Below are 9,694 nucleotides of genomic sequence, written 5' to 3'. Positions count from 1 at the left end.
GGTGGGTGTGGATTCTAAAACCTTAGTACATTTTCTTTTGTTTTACTTTATGTTAGTATTATTGGCCTCATTCTGTTTGGACAAAATCACTTGTATGTAAAAGATGCTGTTTTACAAGGGATTCCGCTATTCAGAAGAGTTTCAGAAGATTCTGCCTGCAAGTCAGAAAATCTCCGGTTCCTTGTCAGTCGTCCGGACGATCGTGCCATCCAGTCCGGACGCCCATCTGTCCACTGTTCCATCCGTTCGGACGACGTGCCATACCGTCTGGACGCTCGACAGATCAAGCATCATCCATCCGGACGACGTGACTTTCCGTCTGGATGCACCACTGTATCGAGAAGCTTCTATTCCAGCTGCATCCGTCCGGATGTCTCAGTAGCCCGTCCGGACACCTCTCAGTGATCGATCAGCTTCAGATTCTTTCCAAGTTCAATTTAAGGGAAGATTGCTTCAACCGTCCGAACGACGTGGATTCCCATCTGGACGCGCTCATACATAAGGCAAGAATCGCAGATCAAATATCACCGTTCGGACGACAGTCAGCCTTGGTCCGGACGCGCGTTCAACAGTTAAGGAAATTGCCAATTCGACATCAACCGTCCGGACGGCTGTCTATCATGGTCCAGCCACGCGCATAGCAGATATGGAAATTGCGTGTTGAAGTTCAGCCGTCCGAATGCTCATCCCCCATGGTCTAGACGCACGAAGCCTCATATGGAAAATACTTGCAGCGGATGTGCGACCGTCCGGAGGACAGTGTCTCACCAACCGGACGCGGCTCTTAAGCAGGAAAGATTTCTCAGCGAAATTTTTGAAAAAATCTGTCGCACAGTTGTTTGTCCGGACGGCCCATGTCCACCGTCCAGACGACACCCGCATATATCACTGCAGTCGCCCATTCTGTACCTCAGCCTATAAATAGAGGCCCCTGGGCATTGAGAACTGCAAGAATTCGGTATTGAATTCCACAAGTGCTCATAGAAGTTATTTTTCCTCTGAAGCCATTGCAAGTGTGCTGTTGTTGTGCTACATCTGAAGTCTATCTTAGGGGTCGACCCTAAGATAAAGGATTCCATTGAAGACCCCTTCAGGTAGGAGACCTGGTTGGGAAGCGTTCGTGTTGGGTTACACGTTATAGAGAAAGGTACGACCACTGCATCGGGTATATGTGAGTGTTACTATCTTGTATCTAGCTTTGTCTTCTGAATAGTGGATATCCAGGGTTTGGCTGCCCCGGAGTGGTTTTTCTCTTAATTGAGTTTTCACTTCGTCAACAAAAATCTCTGTGTCATTTAATTTCCGCATTATTAATCTTGTTGACACTTTGTGCACACACTTGCTGTTTATTTTAGAAGTCAATTTCAATTTCACTTTATTTTATTTTATTTTTCTTTTATTCATAAAAACCCCAAAAGTTGGAACTAGGTTAAAATTAAATTCGTTTAAATAGAGATTAATTTTTCCAACACAATTCCCTATGGATTCGACCTCGTACTTGCACATAGAATATATTGGAAAAGATTTGTGCACTTGCGAGTAATTTAAAACCCACAACAAATTTTTGGCACCGTTGCTGGGGTATTGTTTTGTTTGTAAAAATTTATTTTTGTTTAAATTGATTTTATTTTTCTTCTAGTTTAGGTAGATTTGTATTTTTTTTTTCTTTTCTTGCAATTTTTGTTTATTTTTCTTTTTGCTTTATTGTCTAACCAATAAAGAAAAAAGAAAAAAAAAAAAGGAGTTTCTATCATTTTTTGCAGCTTTGTTGAGATAATCCACGGAATTGTGCTCGAGCACACCAACGTAAAGGGCACAACCTACGACAGATCAATAGCCAAAATTGTGCCAAAAAAAAAAATTTTGGTCCATTTTGTGAGTTTTTAAGTTTTAGTTTTTAATTTTTTGTGTATTTGTAAGTTTTAGTTTTAGATTAACTTAGGTTAAATTAACTAAGATAGAACTTAACCATACATTTATCAAAATATCTATAGATATTTTACCTTTAACTCGAGTTAATTTAACTAAGATCAAAACTAACCATAATTTAGAAAATAATATCTCCTTATGTTATTCTATAAAATGCACCTACTGCCCTCTGGAAACTCTCACGCATCCTCCCTTCTTTTATTTCTTCTACCTTCTTCTTCTTTTCTTCTTTTTCTTTTCTTTCCTCTTTCTTTCTTGTCCTCCTCTTCCTACGAGATACAAAATGTGAGATTGAGAGAGTAAGAGATAGAGAACAAGAGGGTGAGAGAATAGAGAGATCGAGACATAGGAGATCGGGAGAGAGAGAGAGAGATAATAGAATGGGAGAGAGACCGAGATATGGGAGATCGAGAGAGATAACATAGTAGGAGAGAGACCGGAGAGATGGATCTTGAGGTTTGAAGGACCCGTTAAACCCAGCGTAGGTCCGACCTTCTTGCCGATTCTACTGGTGGATTGGTGGTGACGATTGACGCTGGAGAAGCAAAAGGGCCAATCCACGAAGACCCGTGACCGAGAGAGACCCGTTGACCCAAGACCCAATCAGTGGGTTGAAGATGGTGGAACCAGAGCAGGCTGATCCTCCATGGGTCTCCGGAGGACGCGATTTCCTGCGGGCTAGTGAGTGATTCCCGATAGCTTGAAGGTTGATTTCCAATGAAACAAGATGCGATTTTTGGTGGTCTAGAAGTTGATTCTCGGTGGATTTTCTGTGAAAATCCTCATAGTGAGTAATTTTGTAAATTAGTTGAATTTCTATTTGATAAATTGGGTGATTGGGATGAGCTATGATTTTGGTTTGTTGTTGGTGAAAGTTTTGTGGATAATCGATTTTGCCCTATTTTAATTGTTCTTGACAGATTATGTGCGTGAGTGTGTGTTTGATTTTGGCTATGTGACCCTCTGTACCTGTGATTGTGGTTGGCCAAACGGTCTTTGTTTGGGTTTTTTGTTTGGTCGGTTGTGGGTTAGCTATGTATGTTGGTTGTCAATTTTCTTGTTTTGTATTCTTGATGGCTGAACTGTGTTGGTATCGGAGCTTTACTGTGATAACATGATTTTGGGTATTTCTCTTGGTTACCCGATTGTGTGTGTTGGCCGAGCTCTATTTTGGGTAGGAATTAAAGATGATTTTATGTTGAAAGGCTGACCGATTGTTTTAAAAGTTAGTTGGTATGGGTTAGGTTGGGATGTTTTAAAATGGATTTTGGAATTATATTTTAAACTTATGATTTTCTGATTTGGAATTTCTGTTGGCTTTTGAGTTTGGCCGAGAGTTGTTTATAGATGTTCTGTTCTTATTGAATGATTATGGGTGTGTGATGTTTCGGTTGAGTCTTGTGGAAATCGGGTGATAATTTGGTATTGGGTGTTTTATATTACTATGATTTTCCTTGTGATTATGTGTGTGGTATGTAACTATGTTTGGCCGGATCCTATGTTTTGGGTGTGTGTTGTGATTAATTGCATTAATTAATATTAATATTGTGATTAAAAACATTTGTTGATAATGGGATTTGATTAGATATAAACATTCTACAAATTTACTAGTGTTGACTGAGTTGGGTTGTAGCATTTTGATTGGGTGTGTATAAATCCTCGGGGTTGTTGTGATATAATGTGTTTTGGTGATTTCAGTTACTAATCAATAATATTATTGTGATGGCCATTAAATCGATTAAGTGTTGATTTGATGGTATTAATCAAGGATGGAAGTGTGATGTTAAATTGGTATTTTTAAAAGAACTGAATTTATGTGTTTTATGGAAAAAGGGTAGAATATTATTTCAATGGGTTTTGTGATTTGTGGAAAATATATGGATGTTGGTTATTCTAGATTAATATGCTAAGACCCCTTTTGAGTGAAAATAGAAGTAATAGTAAAATGTGTCATGTTTGGAAAAGAAAAGCTAATAAATGCATCATCTCTTGTATATATGTATTTGATGCAGATGATGAAGTGAGAATTGTACAAAAGGGCTGTTAGTATTTTATATTGGTAACATTCTGGTTGACAAAAACACTTTATGTAACGGTTGTTTTTTAACAGGATTATCGGTTCTATTCAGAGTCTTCAAGTAGTATGGACAGTGTCTCATTTCATGCCATGTGTATGGTCATAAGTTTCTAAGAAAATGTCCATGAAGATTCCATACAATTTCCAAGTCAGAACAGCCGGTTCCTGTGCAACCGTCCGGACAGGCCTTTGAAGGCGTTCGGACGCACCGTAGTGTCTAGAAGCTTCAGCGTTGAAGAACGTTCGGAGGTCAGGGAAACATCGTCCGGACGCTAGATCAAGCTATTCAAAATCCGAGTAGAAATTGGATTTCATGTTCAGACACGGATCAGGAAACAGCAACAGTCCGGACGGAAGGGCAACCTCGTGCGAACGCTTTTTAGGTTTCCAGGAAGATATCTGCACACATCTTAGTGTTATTATCATAACTCTCTGTTTAAGTGTCGAATTGAGACAAAATTGGTGTTGTTGGAAAGCTAAGAAAAAATCCTACAACTCTAACATCCAGATGGTAAATAGAAACGTCTAGACGGTACCGTCCGGATGGAAAGAGAGTAGGGTCAGGACGGCTCGCCAGATTTCGAGAAAGTTTCGAAATTCCTTTTGAGACATGGAAACAGTTGGCTGTCCGAACGCCTAAGACTGCCGTCTGGACGCGCGTGCCAAAGACTCTGAATTTGAGTTGAAAAAAGGGTTTGCAAATCATATATAAAGAGGGCTCTAGGCATGTATTATGTACAGAATTCGGTATTGAATTCTCTTAGCATTGAGAGGGTGTTTAGGGAGAATTGAAGATTCGCTAGCTCTCAAGCTGTTGTCGGTGTGTGCTCCTTGTTCGTGTGAAGTCTATCTTAGAGGTCGGTCCTAAGGTAGAGGATTCCATCAAAGACCCCTTCAAGTAGGAGACTTGGTTGGGAAGCGTTCACGATAGGCTTCGTGTTATAGTTAAAGGTATGACTACTGCAATGGGTTTTATGAGTACGAGTGCTTTCTAATTTGCTTTGTCTTTGGATAGTGGATTTCCTGGGTTTGGCTGCTCTAGAGTGGTTTTTCTCTTCACCAAGTTTCCACTTCGTCAACAAATTTATTGGCTTCTTTAAATTCCGCATTTAAGATATTTTGTTGCACACAAACACACACTTGGTTGTTAGAAGTCAATATTTATTTTTTCAATTGGTATCAGAGCAGGTACACTTGTGTTTGGATTTATTTCCTAAGTGTGATCCATGACTTCTTCTAACATAAAACTTCCTGAGTTCTCTGAAGATTTTTTTAATGATTTCTCTAAAGATACCTTGTTGATAAGTAAACTCTTTAAGAAATCCAATAAAGAACTCAAGAAGATTAAGCAAGAAAAAGAGTCTTTGAATTTACAATTATCTGAATCACATGTTTTCATTGACTCTTTGAAATCTGAGGATACCATGCTTTTTGATATTGTTGATGCACTAGAGAATAAATTAAAAGAATCAAAGGATCTCTTGGAAAAATTATCTAGTAATAATTTGAAAAGCATGCTTTGTATTCATACAGATATTTCTAACAAGCCTGATTTAATTTGTTAATGATTTAAGTTTTTGTACTTCACATGCTTCTGATTCTGAATTAGATTCTATTGATATTAAGCCTGTGATAAAAGATGTAGCTTGTTTAGACAATTCTTGCTTAACTAATCATGTGATGCCTAACTCCAAGGAATCAGGAATACAGGGTTAGTTTATTCCTAAGTGTCATAATTGTGGGAAGATTGGTCATATAAGGCCAAATTGTTATTTGTTGAAATCCCACAGGCCTTGGATTAAGCAGAATGCTCTGAGGAAAAGTGAATTTGAAGATTCTTTCTCATCAAAATATGTCCCGCCGCATAGGAGACGTAAAAAAGGTAAGGGCAATATTGTTTGTAAGAATGCTAACCATATTTTTGCAGAAAAAGTCAAGCAGCATTCCAACAAAAGAAGCCTGCCAACCTGTCATCACTGTGGCATCACCAATCACATCCAACCCAAATGTCCACAACTCCAAGCTTAGAAGAAGAAGGCTCAGAGGAAGTTGCCTACTAAGACCACATCGGGTACTCTACCTTCGGCAGGACATTAGGTTCCATGGCATCAGCTGCAACAACATCGGTCTGTTCTAAAGAACAAATCAAGGCACTACAAGAAAAAGCTGCAAAAGCCTGATAGCAACCATGCCTATGAAAGGTTGCTGAGGAGAATGGACAGTATGAGCAATACCCGATCACATCTACCACAGGTACACCAGGGTTGGGTCAAAAAGGATGAGACCATTCACCCCTTGAGGGGGAGTGGAGTCACCTAGTATAGTTGCAGTCTCACCATGCCTAGGATTTTGGTTCCTAAATCCTAGTGCATACCAAGTACAATCTAGGGATGACAGAGAAAGCATGTCACTGCTTTTCTGTCTTGGTATAGTCAAACCTCTCACCCTGAGGTCAGGTTTGCTCTTACCTACATACTTTGTCTAGACATATGTTCTTTTCCTTTTAAGCATGTCTTTGTTGTTTTTGTCTTTTATTTTTCAACAAAAAAGGGGAGAGGGGGGGGGGGGGGGGGGGGGAAGGATGCAAATTTTTATTGTTCCCTTATATAGCTTCTCAGATATCTTATGTATGTTTAACTGATGTCTCAGTTCTTGATGCATTAATTATTTTTGCCTTTATATAACTGAGAGTTTATACTTGATATTTGCAAAGTTTCCCTGTTGCATCCATACTAGATAGTTGCTTTTCTCATGCGATGAAAAATGTACACTATCCAAGGCTCTCCTAATGTACATTTTTTTTTCTCTGACTTTTAGCTTCTAGAAATTCTAACGAGAGAGATTTTTTTGCTAAGATGGTCAAATTGACCAACTTGCTAGTTGAACCTAGAACCCATAAATTCTGGCATTATTTTTAGGTTACAGCACCAAGTGATAAAAAGCATTCAAAACTGAATAAATATGGATAAATAAAACGATCTGCATATTTCCCTCTATTTTTTAGCTTCTAGTGTGAAGCGTCCGAACAGACATGTTCTTGCGTTCGGACGTGCTCGGCTCTGTCAATCTCTTATCTATCAGCATGTCGTCCGGACGAGAATGTACCATGTCTAGAAGCGAGCTTTTTGGTTTCTTTGCCAAACACACACACTACTTTTTGCCTGTTCTATCATGTTGTGTTGTGTGTGTTTTCTCTTGGACTGATCTCAAGATTTTGGCATTCTTTACACATCTTTTCTGATTCCCAGGTATTTCCTTTGACTTTCCTTATTCTCTTAAGCTTTGGTTATTTTTAGAATATTGGAATCTTTATTTGATTATGATGTGAGAGATTGGGCATGAATATCTTTTTTCTGTCTTTATGCTGGATGGGTATTACTAATCTGTGCCTTTTGGATTGCTATTTCTACTTTTGTATTTCTTTATGCATCCAATTGGTAGTCTTCATAATACCACATTCTGTTTGAAACTAACAGGATCTAATATTTATTTTCATTTGTTTTCATTGTGGTGTTATTTTTGGATAGATTTATGTTTAAATATTTTCAGGAATTAGTTGTCCAGTGACTTCCAGCATAATGTCAGACAGAGAGCTCTTTGGAAAATAGACTAGTGTTGAAATCATATGTTCCAGAGATCTCAAATTTTAGATGAGCTATTCCCCTTGCTCATACAGAGTCTTCCGTAAACTTTTCCTCTAGATATGCACCAGGTGGAGATTCAGTGGTGAATCTTCTTTATCATCTTGCAGACCACTTGTCTAGAGGATTTCTTTCTACGGATGATCAGTTTCGGGCTAGAAGACTCAAGTGACTGAAAATTCTTACTCTATGGTTTCCCGGCTTTAGGAGCAAGAAGCCGAAGTGGCTCAAATTCAGGAAATGTGATATCTTGAGGTTTTGGTTTTCTCTTATGTTGATTTGAGCTTTTGATGAGACACTTTACTATTATTCTTGTTGTTTTGAATTTTAGGAATTGTGGTTTTCTCTTATACTCTGTTTACCCTTTGTCCTTTTGAGACAAAAAAGGGAGAGTATTTTTTGTTTTGGACCGGGAATGTATTTCCAAACTCGTCAAGTGTTTTTTTGTCCCAGAATGGCCCAAGGGGGAGTTTGTTAGTATTTTATATTGGCAACATTTAGGTTGACAAAAACACTTTTATGTAACGGTTGCCTTTAACAGCATTATCAGTTCTATTCAAAGTCTTCAAGTCATATGGACAGTGTCTCATTTGATGCCATCTGTATGGTAACAAGTTTCTAAGAAGATGTCCATGAAGATTCCATGCAATTTCCAAGTCAGGACAGCTGGTTCCTGTGCAATCGTCCGAATGGGCCTTTGAAGGCGCCCGGAAGCCCAGCAGTGTCTAGAAGCTTTAGCATTGAAGAACGTCCGGACATCAACGCAACACCATCCGGACGCTTGGTCAAGCTATTTAGAATCCGAGTAGAAGTTGGATTTCATGTTTAGTCATGGATCGGGAAACAGCAACTGTCCGGACGGAAGGGCAACACCGTCCGGATGCTTTTCAGGTTTCTAGGAAGATTTCTGCACATGTCTCAATGTTTTTATCATAACGCTCTGCTTGAGTATCGGATTGAGACAAAATTGGTGTCGTTGGAAAGAAAAGAAAAAATCCTACAACTTGAATGTCCAGATAGTAAGCAGAAACTTCCGTACGGCCCACCGTCCGGACAGAAATAGAGTAGTGTCCAAACTGCTCGCCAGAATTCGAGAAAGTTTCAGAATTCCTTTTCAGACACGGAAATAGTTGACCGTTTGGACGCACAAGACTGCCGTCTTGATGCACATACTAGAGACTCTGAATTTGAGTTGAAAAAAGGGTTTGTAAAGCCTATATAAAGAGGGCTCTATGCATGTATTATGTATAGAATTCGGTATTGAATTCTCTTAGCTTTGAGAGGGTCTTTAGAGAGAATTGAAGATCCGCTACCTCTCAAGCCGTCGCCGGTGTGTGCTCCTTGTTTGTGTGAAGTCTATCTTAGGGGTCGGCCCTAAGGTAAAGGATTCCATCAAAGACTCCTTCAAGTAGGAGGCTTGGTTGGGAAGCGTTCATGATGGGCTTCATGTTATAGTTAAAGGTGTGACTACTGCAATGGGTTTTGAGAGTACGAGTGCTTTGTCTTTGGATAGTGGATTTCCTGGGTTTCGCTGCCCCGGAGTGGTTTTTCTCTTCATAGAGTTTTCACTTCGTAAACAAATATCTTGTCTTATTTAAATTCCGCACTTAAGATATTTTGTTGCACACAAACACACACTTGGTTGTTAGAAGTCAATATTTATTTTTTCAAATACTAACTGAGTGATACCAGTTTTCCATAATGTCATAGTTATGGATTTATTTATTTGTTTGTGCATGTCAATTTGCATATTTTACTTTTTAATTAATGAATTTGGGCAACAAAACTGGTAGAGCCACCACTGGGTATAAGTCTCGTGAACGAAGTAATAAATATGACCCTGGAATGCTTATGCTACAAGCAGAAACCAATAAGCTTTATAAGCTGTGAGGAGCTAAGGCTTGAGAAAGCCGTTAACCACAAAGGGCTGCAGTGAGATGAGTGAAAGATGATAATTAAGACTGTGCATTTAAAACTATCACTCATTGCTTTATTTATATATTCAATTTATGATTATGATTCACGATCATATACCATGAGTTGCATA

This window comes from Alnus glutinosa, chromosome 3 (assembly GCF_958979055.1).
Source record: "Alnus glutinosa chromosome 3, dhAlnGlut1.1, whole genome shotgun sequence".
Classification (NCBI taxonomy): domain Eukaryota; kingdom Viridiplantae; phylum Streptophyta; class Magnoliopsida; order Fagales; family Betulaceae; genus Alnus; species Alnus glutinosa.
The sequence above is the reverse complement of the archived record's forward strand: the minus strand, read 5'-3'. Positions refer to the sequence as shown.